The sequence below is a fragment of the Myxine glutinosa genome, chromosome 1 (genome assembly GCF_964187855.1).
Source record: "Myxine glutinosa chromosome 1, kmMyxGlut1.1, whole genome shotgun sequence".
Classification (NCBI taxonomy): domain Eukaryota; kingdom Metazoa; phylum Chordata; class Myxini; order Myxiniformes; family Myxinidae; genus Myxine; species Myxine glutinosa.
This window is the reverse complement of record NC_136261.1, coordinates 393,274,599-393,287,841: the sequence shown is the minus strand read 5'-3', so window position 1 is coordinate 393,287,841 and position 13,243 is coordinate 393,274,599.

Here is a 13,243-nt window from a genome sequence, read left to right as displayed (position 1 = left end):
TTTGATGGTTGTCAGGAAAATATATACTTTAATTTAAAAATGGTGTGTGGCACTGGAGGAGGTCAAACATGGAACATTGAGGGAGGTTTACCATTTTATCTTAGCTCAGTTAAAATATCTTGAAAAAGAACCAAACTCAAACCTCTTCTTTAATAATATATTAGATGGTGTTGGAAGTTGGAGGAGAATTAAATAATTTCCCACACATAAACAAATATTTGTAGGATCGATGTTTGAGTGGTCTACTCGGGATCATTGATAGTAAGAGTACCATAAGACCAAGGGGGGCAGGAATAGAGGTGTTAAGGGGAAATGAAGAAAAGTGATGGTGAGAGGAAAATTTACACATAAGTGAATGGAGATTTGGAGGTTCAATGAAGGATTGGTTCCAAGCTGTTAGTGTTCAGCCTGGTACATCAAGATGGGTTTACCATTCAGCCAGAGCTCAATTAAAATATCTTCATTATGTATTAGCCCAAGTAGATTAATTGACTCATAAGGCCAATAAGCTCATGGTTCAAAAGGCCAAAAGGCTCATAGAGTCTTTTGGATTAATAGGGGTGTTTTCCAAAAGTGGGAAAAGACAGGGGGGTAAACGACATTAGATAGGGATTTCCCATGTTAAATGGAGGTGTCCCAGGAACAACATTTATCATCTACTGACAGTGCTGGACATCAAAGCCACCTGTGCTGACCTTGGGCCAAAATGTCTGCAGCTGCTTGGCATGCATGCCCTCAGACGGGTGCGACACAACATCATATCCATATGCCACAGGGAAGATCCATGCACTGAACAACTTGCTTGATGGGGACTTTCCAAGCTTGGCTGATGTCCTGGGTAAGGTGGGCACCACACAGGCAGATATGATGGAAGCAGCAAAACCCTTCTTCGTTGCTCTGTATGGTCAACCACCAGGAACATCCATGGAGTCTGCCCGCTTCACACTCTTCACCAAAAATGAGAAAAGTCCGAAAATCATGGCCCTGCCTCCAACATCTGCCAACCTGTTGCAGCATGTGCTGTGGGCTCATCTGCAGGTGATGTTGTGGAAAGCTGCAGATCACCAAGCCCCACCCAACGAGTCAGCCGATATCACTCGCTTTGGATGGGAGATCCGGGATGGCATCCCCGTTCCTGTCATCACTCAGGGTGACCCAGCTCCACCAGATCTGATTGACGTGATTTTGTGTCAGTGTAGGGCACATGGCAAGAAGTGCAGGACCGAGGCATGTGGCTGTCACAAACAACATCTTTCATGCACGTCATACTGTAACTGCTCTGGTCAAGAGGGATGCTGCAAGATGGATGTCAAGAGGGAATCCGCTTCTGGTCTGGTCTGGAGAGGACGCTGGCGTTACTTGTTCGCCACTTCTCCGACTGGGCCATTGTACATAGTTTGCTTTTCTGGTGGTCGTGACGGATTTTTGACCGTTGGGTCTGCCCTCTGCTCGGTCCCGGCTCTGCTCCTCGCTTCACCTGCCCGGCTCCTCCACTGTTTCCTCAGGCCCACTCCCGTTGTTTGTGGCCGTTGTTTGCGGCTGTGGCTGTTTGCCGCTGTGGTCTTGATTAGCGGCTGCGGTCATTTGCCGCTGCGTTTGCCACTTTGCCTCCTCGACCTTGGCCTCGTACTCGTCCCTTCGCTCCTGCCTGGCATGGCTCTGAGGTACTCCGCCACAAGGCTTCTTCTGCTCAATACTCACTCCACCCAATCATGCATCTCTGCAATCAAATACCACTGACTCCTGCGACGACCCAGATATATTCATAGAGGCTCTGGTCGTAAGTTTGTTTACTTACAAACGAGTCACTCCATTCCCGTACTCTGGTCGGCTCAGCGCACTCCCACTCATCGTCCCAGCGCACCTGGTCACAGCAACGCACACAATCGCACCTCCTGTCTGCAAACCCTGGCTAAATCACCTGAGTTCATCCCCACTGTACAAAACAACATCAAGCTCACCCTGTTCAATACCCGGTCCCTCAACAACAAATGCCTCATCCTGAACGACTACATTCTGGATAGTAAACTGGACTTTCTCTGTCTCACTGAAACCTGGCAACAACCTCTGGACTACTTGTCACTCAACCTCACTACACCCAATGGATATTCTTACATCAATAAACCATGCTCGGAGGGCCGAGGTGGTGGAATTGCCGTAATTCACCGAGAGGACATCAAGACCAGCCTCATCTCCATCGCATCTGCTCCATCATTTGAACACCTGGCTTTTAAACTCTCTGGTCACACACAGTCAGTCATGGCTGTCGTCTACCGCCCTCCCAAACCACACCTATCATTCCTGTTCTGACTTCTCCTACTTTCTGACCCAGCTCTGTTCCCTCTCCCCCTCAATCCTCCTCCTCGGTGATTTCAATATCCACATGGACTCCACTGACTCCACAATAACCACTGACTTCACTGATTTACTCACCTGCTTTAACCTCACTCAACATGTCAACTTTCCTACACATAACCATGGGCACATTCTGGACCTTGTCTGCTCTACTGGATTAATTTTGCACCATCTCTCTGGCTCCGACCTCACCCTCTCTGACCACTTAGCCATCACTATGACCATCAACATCCCCACCCCAGCACCAAGGCATTATCGCACTATCAACTTCCATAAGCTAAACGCTCTTTCACCTACCTCATTCTCATCCACCCTCTCTGAAAAAATGTCCACTTCTCCCTTCATTGACCTCCACACCCCTTCTGACCTCAATGACTACTACAACCACACTCTCTCCTCCTGCCTTGACCAGCTTGCGCCTATGAAAACCAAAACAGTTTCTTTCACCCATTCTGCTCCCTGGTTTATCCCTGAACTCCGCCTGATGAAAACTCGTGCTTGCCAACTTGAAAGACTCCGCAATAAAACAGGTCTCACAATTCACTCCCAAGCCTACAAGGACCACCTACAACACTACAAAGGTGCCCTCTCCCGCGCCCGCTCCGCCTACTACTCTCAAATTATCCACTATGGCTCTGGAAACCCAAAAGCACTCTTCTCTACGATAAACAACTCCTCAGCCCCCTGAACACCACCACCCAGTCATTCACAGTGGACAACTGCATCTCCTTCCTTTAATTCTTCCAATGCAAAATTGACAACATATACAACAGCTTAACCACCACCGCACCCGCTCCCCCTCAAACCACCTGCCCCCCCCCCCCCCTTATCCTGCCAACCCCTGTCTCAATTCTCCCCATTCTCCCCTACTGACCTCTCTGAACTCCTCATAGGAATGAAAACTGCCACCTGCACTCTTGACCCCATCCCCTCCAGCTTTGTCAAGACCTCCCTTCCTGCTCTCTCTCTCCACTTATCACTGCAACAATAAAGTCCTCCCTGTCTACAGGCATCGTCCCACCATCCCTCAAAATTGCTGCTGTTACCCCCATTCTGAAAAAACCTGGACTCAACCCTGACATGCTAAATAACTTCAGACCCATCTCCAACCTACCCTTTCTGTTAAAAGTTTTGGAATGCGCTGTAGCCACTCAACTCAAACATCATCTCTCTGCCAATAACCTGTATGAAACATTCCAATCCGGATTCCGCTCCAACCACAGTACTGAAACTGCTCTCCTCAAAATCACCAACGACCTTCTCCTCTCCTCTGACGCCGGCAACCTCAACATTCTCATCCTCCTTGACCTCAGCGCCGCCTTTGACACCATCAATCACACCATCCTCCTCACCGGACTTGAAACCAATTTTAACATTACCGGCACTGCCCTCTCTTGGATGAAATCATACCTCTCTAACAGACGCCAGTTCATCTCCATCAATAACTGCAAATCCCCCACTGCTCCCCTCCCCCAAGGTGTCCCCCAAGGTTCAGTTCTCAGCCCCCTCCTCTTCATCCTGTACCTGTCCCCCCTTGCTCACTTAATCCACCGTCATGGTCTCCAATTCCACTGCTTCGCCGATGACATCCAGCTTTTCATCTCCACCAAGTCCATCTCCACCGCCACCCACTCTATCCTGACAAACTGCATCACTGAAATAAAATCCTGGCTTCAAATCAACTTCCTCAAACTTAACTATGATAAATCTGAAATAATCATCATTGGCCCAAAAACGCTCACCAAATCCACCCATAACTTTGCCCTCAACATCGACGGTTTCCCAGTATCCACCTCCCCTCACATCCGGAATCTTGGCATCATCTTTGACCAAACCCTCTCCTTCGACAAATACACTAAACAGATCACAAAGACAGCCTTCTTTCACCTGAAAAACATCGCCCGTCTCCGTCCATCCCTCTCCTCCACGGCTGCAGAAACCCTCATCCACGCCTTCATCACCTCCCGTCTGGACTACTACAACAGCCTCCTCTATGGTTCACCCTCAATAATCACCAATAAACTCCAATACATTCAGAACTCTGCTGCCCATCTACTCACCCATTCCCGGACCCGTGACCACATCACCCCCGTCCTTTACAAGCTTCTCTGTCTCCCCATCCCCCAGATAATCCAGTACAAAATCCTCCTCTTTACCTACAAAGCCCTCCATAACCTGGCCCCATCCTACCTGGCTGACCTCCTCTCCAGACACACTCCCACCCGCAACCTCCGCTCTGCTGGTACCAACCTCCTGACCCCCCCGCCCCCCCATGCGGACCAAATTCAGATCCTGGGGGGGACAGGGCCTTCTCCATCACTGCTCCCACCCTCTGGAACTCACTACCTCACACCATCAGAGACTCCTCCTCACTCACCACATTCAAAACATCACTCAAGACCCACCTGTTCAACACTGCATTCAACATTTAACCCACAACATTTAACCCCTGACTATCTCTTCTCCTGCTCCTTCCTTTTGCTTTGATTATTTACCTATTGATTTTTGTCTTTTTGCACTTGTTTTTTGTACTCTGTCAAAGCGCCTTTGGGCTTCTTGAAAAGCGCTATATAAAATAAATGTATTATTATTATTATTATAATCCGTACACTTAGAAACGAGATGCTCAGACTGGAGATGAGGTTGATGTTGAGAGGGAGGATGTTCAAGGAGACAATTTGGAGAGGGTGTGGATCAGGAGAGTGAAGGCGATGAGAATATTGACGATGGTATTGTTGATTCTGAAGACAATGAGGTTATTGAGGATGAAGACGATGATGAGTGGGAGTAAAGATGAAGGTTATTAGGTGATACCCGGTATATACTTCATTACGGTTATAGCATATTGTTTAAAACCACCTTTTATCTGCAGTAATGCCAAGCCTTGTAACGTCCTTACAATGACGTTTATGCATAATTACTTAATGCAATAGTTTTCCTCATCATGAAATGTGAATGGCCAAAGCAATGTGTTAGTTTCAATGTCATCTAAGCTAGGCTAATATCCATAATGATCTTTCAAATATGAATTATTACTACTTTCTCAAATACAAATGTGTCAAATGTTACATGATTATCCATTCCGTGACATGAACATGAATAAACTATTAAAATGTAATTTTGTTAAACTTTTCATCTGTTGTCCACCGAGAGGTCAAATTTGACCTTGACCTGAAATGACCTTCAGCACCTGATCTTCACCTTGAATTGAAAAAATAACAGAATAAATAGATTCTACACACCCCAAAACCCCCTAATAGGCTATGAGCCAGACCCTCAAATTTTCGACATTATGCTCAATCAGAGGGAGGATGGCTAACAGTTATTTTTGGCAAGGCCAAGGTCCCTAGTGCTGAAAAAAATGTGATAGCAGTGTGAAACTCTTAGCCGTATCTGTGTTATCATCACATTTGTCAGACCACCCCAATAACGCTTTCGGTAATTTTTCCGCCTAAGATTTAGGGGGTAGGGTTCGTTTTGGGGCTTTCAAATAATATCTCCTATATGTATCAGTTAGTGTTGTATACCAGGTGAAAGGTAATTGAATTATCTTTCACACGATGTATAGAAAGTGCCTGTGTGATTATATAGGGTTGGTTTTCTTAGGCTTATATCAAAATATTAACTTATATCAAATAAGTCTTTTAAGGTGGAAGCGCGATGACGTCACCGCGTCATGCGGCACGAATGGTTCCATTGTGCACGCTTTCGTTTTATTTCCAAATTAAAATCTGTTTTCACTTTTGCCGTAAAAATGACATCAGTGCATCGAGTGTGGTATCTTATTTGGTGAAATTCGGTCGATTTGAAGTGGTGAAAATAAAATGTGATCGTGGAAAATCGTAGCGGGGGTCCATTTTGAATCGGTTTTCGATTATTGCACCGGATTATTGCACCCTCCCATCACCCTCCCCCATCACCCTCCCATCACCCTGCCCCATCACCCTCCCCCATCACCCTGCCATCACCCTCCCATCACCCTGCCATCACCCTCCCATCACCCTGCCATCACCCTCCCATCACCCTCCCATCACCCTGCCATCACCCTCCCATCACCCTCCCATCACCCTCCCATCACCCTCCCATCACCCTTTATTGGACCATTTGACTTCTATAGGGTTGGTTTTCTAAGGCTTATATCAAAATATTAACTTATATCAAATAAGTCTTTTAAGGTGAAAGCGCGATGACGTCACGCGGCCTTGCCTAGATGTAGGCCGCACCTCATTTTGTCGAATAAAGTGGTATTCGGGTGGTTCCGCTATTTGGGACCGCAGGGATGGAAAGTGCAGGTACGGGGTGCCAGGCACTCCCCAGCCGGCCCGCTCTGAAGGTTCGGATCGGGACACCGGGATTCATTCCGGTCGCCCGGTCGGCCCGGAGGTGGGGGTGCGGCGCCTGCCACGGAACGTCAAAACAAACGGCCTGCCGGGGCCGCCCAAAAGTCGGGCGTGAGGGGCGCGTCCACTAATGGAACGCCTCTCGCTTCCCAGATCGAGGGCCACGTGGTCAGGAGAACCTCATCCCTTCTGGTTGCCCTGCCGTCCCACCGTGAGCGCTGGCAGGGTGTACTTCAAACTAAGCTTAAGTGTCAAGTGTTAAGTTCCTCCTTGCCCTCGCAAGGGAAAGGCTAGGGTCAAGGTCTTCCAAATTTCCAAACACTAGAAATCGGACGTCTCAAATTAATTAATTATTTGTTAATACATCTCAGTCTCCCGCGACCTCTCCAGCGCGGGCGTCGAACCAGTCCATTTCCGGTGCGACCGGGCCGAGTATCGGCCCGGCCGTGGCCGTTGATTCCGCCGTAGCACGCTAACGCGTAGGCTCGCGCGTCCCCGGTCCGCCGGGGCTCTACGGGTGTCCTACCGTGCCCACGTCGCCATGTCTCACTGAATAAGAGAGTCAGACGTGGTGCCCGGGGACGGAGTTCGCTGTCTAAACATGGTAGCGCTAGGCCAGTGGGACCGCCGGGACCCACGTGCACTCACAAGTTGTTCTGCGCATGGGCGGCAGTATCAGACCGGGGCGCCCAAACGCTCCCCGGCTAAAGTTCATCCTGAAAGCGCCCACATTGTGCGGACAAACCCCACCAAGTCGAGGGCCCCTTGGTCAGGAGAACCTCGTCCCTTCCGGTCACACTGTGCCTATCGGCCGGCCTCGAAGACCGAAATTGTGACTATGTCACCCTCTTTATGATCTAACCTCTTTATGATCATTAAAACATAATTATTTCCGCCAACCCTCAAAAATTTATCACAAAATCCCCAATGAAAACAAAATTAGGCAAAAATTCAGTTTGGCGGATATTAAATGAATTTTTGAATTTGCGAAACACACAGTATGATTAAAGTCAAATTTGGGCCTTAAATCTCATACACCTTGATAAAGATGAGAAAATACAATATACAGTAGTTGCTGTAACCATGACCTAAAATCCATAAATGTATATCTTTCCGGTCTTATGATATATTGATTTACATTTTACGATTTTTGACCGACAGCATGTACTGTATATAGTTTGTATACCATTATTGGTCTAAAAATAGTATATATAATATTGGGATGTCAGCCATATATAGGCCAAAAAGTACTGAAATTGGTGTCAGAAATGTCTAATTCTAAAAATATGAAGGCATTATGACCAAACTGTACGTGGTGTTCTTGAATATACCACAGACGTATGATGCATGTGATGATTAACCTACTCCATGTATATGTATGTATCCTGATGTACCCTAACTTGGCGAGATAATTTACATCATATTCATGCAAACGTTTTTAGTCTTGTAGTGTTGTATGGTTCTCTTATATTACCAGCTATACATAAAGTAAACCAAAGGAAAACAATGTACTTTCTATTTAAGCAACATATATTTATAGACATCATACCATAAAGTACACGAGTTATCAATTCAGCGTACACCATATTTGTTACACATATGTACATGATCTTTCTCCATACAGTTCTACAATTCAGAAGTTATCCTCGTCATCGTCGTCGTCTTCTTCATCGTCTTCTGCCGAACTGTCATCACTCTCACCATACACTCTCTGGTTGTCACATGTGGTGAGTTTGCACATGTCTGTGCACTTCAAACCACTGGCCATGCAGACACACATGGGTAGTGTGCATCTTTTCGAACAGGTGCATGCCAGTAAATCCAGAACCGCCTGTGGTGCGGGCTGTCCTTGCATCCAGTCGACTGCCAGCTGCACGCGACCATCCTGGGTATCCCAGTGCCATCCTTTCCCGATTGGACTCGGTACTGCTGGATCCATCTTGAGACGCCTCTTCCAAATAGCGGCTTGATAGTTGGCTCGCTGTGCATGTTTGGTTAAGCAGTCTTTGCACGGAGGTAGCTGGTGACTGTCGATCTCTCCCCTCTTGGCACAGAACAGGTGATATCTCAAGTCATTCACCTTCACTGTCCCCGACTTCGGTGCGTACATGAGAAAAGTGAAGTTCTCCAATTTATCCATCAGTTCGTGGAATTTCTTGATTGGTGGGTTGCTCTCAAGTCGCTCAATCTTGAAGTTTGTGTAGCACTTGTGTCCGACTTCCCATGCTTTCTCCAGATCCTTGGCAATATTTGGAGGGGCTGCGCGTGCGGTGGAAATACTGATGAGAGAGCTGGCCATAGTGAATGGGTTCACCCAACTCTGGATCAGAGTTATCAGTGATGATACAGCGTCCTCATCTTTCTTGATCCGTGTTTGCTGCAGATCCGCGTGTTGTATGTGTGTGTTGCTGACATTCACAATTTCCCTCATCTGGTGGAGAAACGCACTCCTGTGTTCGGATGTGACATAGTAGCGCTTCACTGCTCCAGATTTCAAGTTGAACCTGGTAGTGCCACCTGGTGTCTGTGTGTCTTTGTTGACAGTGACCTCAGTAGTTTGGTCAACTGGAATGCATCCAAACGGATTGCTTTTTGACATTTGAACTGAGAAGTACCCATCCGAGAACGCTTGGAAGATGCCAGGGTGCTGCGTTGGAAGGTTTGTCATTTGTGCGTAGTATGCTGATAAATACCGTGCTTAGTTGATTTTGTCGTATGCGAAGCACCAAGGAATCATGGCTTGGATAGCAGATAGATGTAATGGCCAATTACCTTCTCGGGAAGCGCGCAGTAGAGCAAGCAAGACCGTTTCAACGATATCCACATACGACATCCAGAATGACGACTATTCACCATTATCATGACGAAGGTTATGCAGGAATTGCTTCCAAACAGCCTGAACTTCTTCACACGATTGATCTTCCAACAGGTTGTTCCACTGGCTCTCATCTTGTCCCAATTCAGCAACTTCTGCTAATAACGTAGTGACCGTCTGTGTTGCCTCTGGTCGCATCTTTTCCAGCCAAGGGAGAAATTCAATCCACGCAAGCCTCATGAATGCTTCGTAGATGCTCTTATGTACACAGACTGCTCGGTTGTACATCTTCCCCTCCATAACCCGATGGAGTGAGCCTTCTGCGACGATTCCTGTTTCGATGCAAAAGTCTCTAAGACCAGCATCTTGGAAACGAGCACCAAGAATCGACATCACATTGCAGATTGTGTGGAACGTGCCGAGGCGAAGTACGATGTTAGCATATGTGTCTGTGTGTTTCCAGACGATCTCGGCAGCCTTAGCATACAGGGCCTGATCCATGACGACGACGATGTCCTGCAAGTGTAGGATCTGTCGGACGCTTTCAGACTGCTTCAAGATTTCTGCGACTGTGGACATCTCTGTAGCTGGTGCATTTATTTTAGGCATATATCTAACAATATCCTGAGAGACGCTGATAAATGCCCTGACGGTGATGTTGAATCCTGTCCAACTTGGTGTTTTTTGTGTTACTGGGTCCACCTGACGGGCAATGACCCAAAGAAGATTCTTGATTTGAGCAACTTCCATAGCCATCTTGTTTTCCGCTGCAGCTGTTGATAATGTTTGTAGTGGATGAGGCCCAACACGTTCACCTGCAATGTAGACAGGCAGTGTTTCTTCTGTTATGCAGACTGTTCTTTGCTTGAGCTTCTCGATCTTCGGAAGTGGCTCCTTTGGAAGGTGTGGTCCATACATTTTGGCCTGCACTGCAATGCCATTGACTCGATGTGTTGTTCCTTTCCCGGTCAGCGTCTCTTCCAGTCTATCAATGTTATCCCATGCCAAGTTTGTGAATACATACGGCTGGATGCTGCTTGGTAGGACTGTTTGCTCATTTAAGTTTGCTGCAGGTTTTTGAAGACATAGTGCAGTGTCATTTTCCTCCAGTTGAGTGTAGGATATTGCATGTCCAAGATGGTTCAATGTGCGAATTAGTTCTACGTTCCCTGTGAGAGTCTTAACTGCATATGGGAGCAACATGTGTTTCGGAGGCTTTTGTTGTCCACAGCTCACTGCATAGATAATGTCCTGGCTGAAAGATTGCATCAGCATGATGACCCTGTTTGATGGAAGCGCGTTTTCCGGATCTCCAGTCAAGAGGCCAAGCATAAAGCGCTGGAGATAGACGGGAACGACGAAAGAGTCATTGTCGACGTCGGCTGGATGATAGGGCCATGGAGTTGGTTTGTTATCCTTCCTTATCATCGATCTGATGTGTGTCGATGTCTGATCAATGACTTTGGACATGTTTGATGATTTCCCTTTCCAAATGCTCAGTTATTGTTTAAGTGTTTGTATTTCTTTGACAGCATCTTGTAGTGTTACATTATCAGGTACGACAATCAGTTTTCCACTGTTGTCTTGAAAGATGTGAACGCTATTTCCAAGATCAGTTTCCAGTTTCCGTGCGAGGTTTTTTCTTGTAGCAGTTCTTATCCCATGCAACCCTCTTGATGTCATTATCGATTGTAGGTGCTCTACCAGCGTTGTCATCCTAACAATTTCCTTATTCGGGATTATATGGTTCCGGATGTATACTAGCAACTCATTGTATGCTTCTTCTTCAGTGTAGTCAGATTCGTTTGTGGCGGCCGTGTTTCTGTCATGTGCATCTTTAGTGCTTGGTCTCGTGTAACTTCTGTAGCAAGAGAAATGGTATCGTGCTTCAGCTGCCACAATGTCTCTACTTGTGGCAGCCATGATTTTCGTGTCACATTTACGCACGGCGCTGTTTCGCAGTGTTTCATCTGCTCTCAGATCAACAGCCTTGCTCAACTTTTCACGGGATGACGTTCCCTTGCACCACTTGGTCTTTCCACAGAATATACAATCCGGTTCATAGATGCGTGATTCCGAAGATGCCCTTCTGGCTTGTCTCTTGCTCGCTGAACATGTTGCAGCAGCATCGTCGGTTAAATTGGATTCAGCTTTTCGTTTCAGTGCTTCCAAATCTCGCTTTATGGTGAACAGACTCCTGCACTGCCTGTGGTAGAATACTCGGGGAATCTCCTTCTCTGGCAGCGACTGAGCAAGGTCGAGAATGGGTGCATGATTCCGTATTTTGGCCGCATCCAGCAATGTAGTCCACGAATCGAATGTTTGAGGGCTTATGAGCGGATCTTCTGGTTTGACATCTAACGATAGCTTATGAATGATACAAACGTCCTTGGGAACTTTCTGAGTGATCGCAATCTCCATTGCAAGTATTTGTTCAATTGTCTATCTGCGGTACACTCTGTTTCACCACCACCAATATCACCACCACCGTCTCACCTGGAAAGACACATAATATCGAATGAGACCACCACCACCACCACTACTACAAATTAGCATCAGTTGCTATAGTTGCTTAAAAATGTATTCTGCACCAACAAATCTACAAAGAGAAATACATTAGATGTCGTGCACCGCTGTCATGGTTGCAAATCACCTAAAATATAATGAAAATATTGACATTGATGACAACATTCGTATTAGCATGTCTACACATATTGCATTGAATTTCATAGCACATCATGATCATATGTGTGAGGATATTGACTAATTATACTGTATGTGTGTCTCAAATCGAAACACACCTTTTACATACCTTTTCATTTTTGCCTATTTTTGTTCCTAAAATTGGGGATTTTGTGATGAAGTTTTGAGAGTTGGTGGAAATAATTATGTTTTAATAATCATTATAAAGAGGTTACTATAGATCACAAAGGCACTTTCTATACATCATTTGAAAGGTAATTCAATAACCTTTTACCTGATATACCACACCAGCTGATATATACACGTGATATTATTTGAGAGCCAAAAAACTAACCCCACCCCCTAAATCTTAAGCGGGAAAAATGACCCGAAAAGCGATAAATGGGTGATCTGACAAATGTGATGATAACACAGATACGGCTAAGAGTTTCACACTGCTATCACATTTTTTTCAGCACTAGGGACCTTGGCCTTGCCAAAAATAACTGTTAGCCATCCTCCCTCTGATTGAGCATGGTCGACCCCTCGGCTCATAGCCTATAAAAGATGTATTTCATATCATTATTGGGCAAGTGGTTTAAAAGTTAGATTTTCAAAATGGCGCCCGGCGGCAATATTGGATTTATGCAAATTACCAGAGTTGCCCAAACTTGCAATTTGGGCAACCAAGCTAAATTTGTTCTGGGACCCCATGGGAGTACAAATCAACAAAAAAAGTTCAGAGGAAAGAACATTTCTAGGTTCAGGAAATATCAAATCGACTAAAAGTCGAAAAATCAAAAACCTCAACTGACTTGGTATTGAGGCATCTAATCCTATCGAATAACTCCAAAGTAGAATTAATGCTCCAGAAAGTGTTAACACCAGAATTCTTTTCAATTGCCAAACAATATTTCCTGAACTGTTCCTGAACAACTTGTAATCCTGAGTTAACTACAACCTGTAACTGTTTGATGGTACATTGCTTGGAACCAGCTATAAACCTAAACTTGTGCGGGTTATGAAGCGTTGGCATCCAGAAAATCCGAGG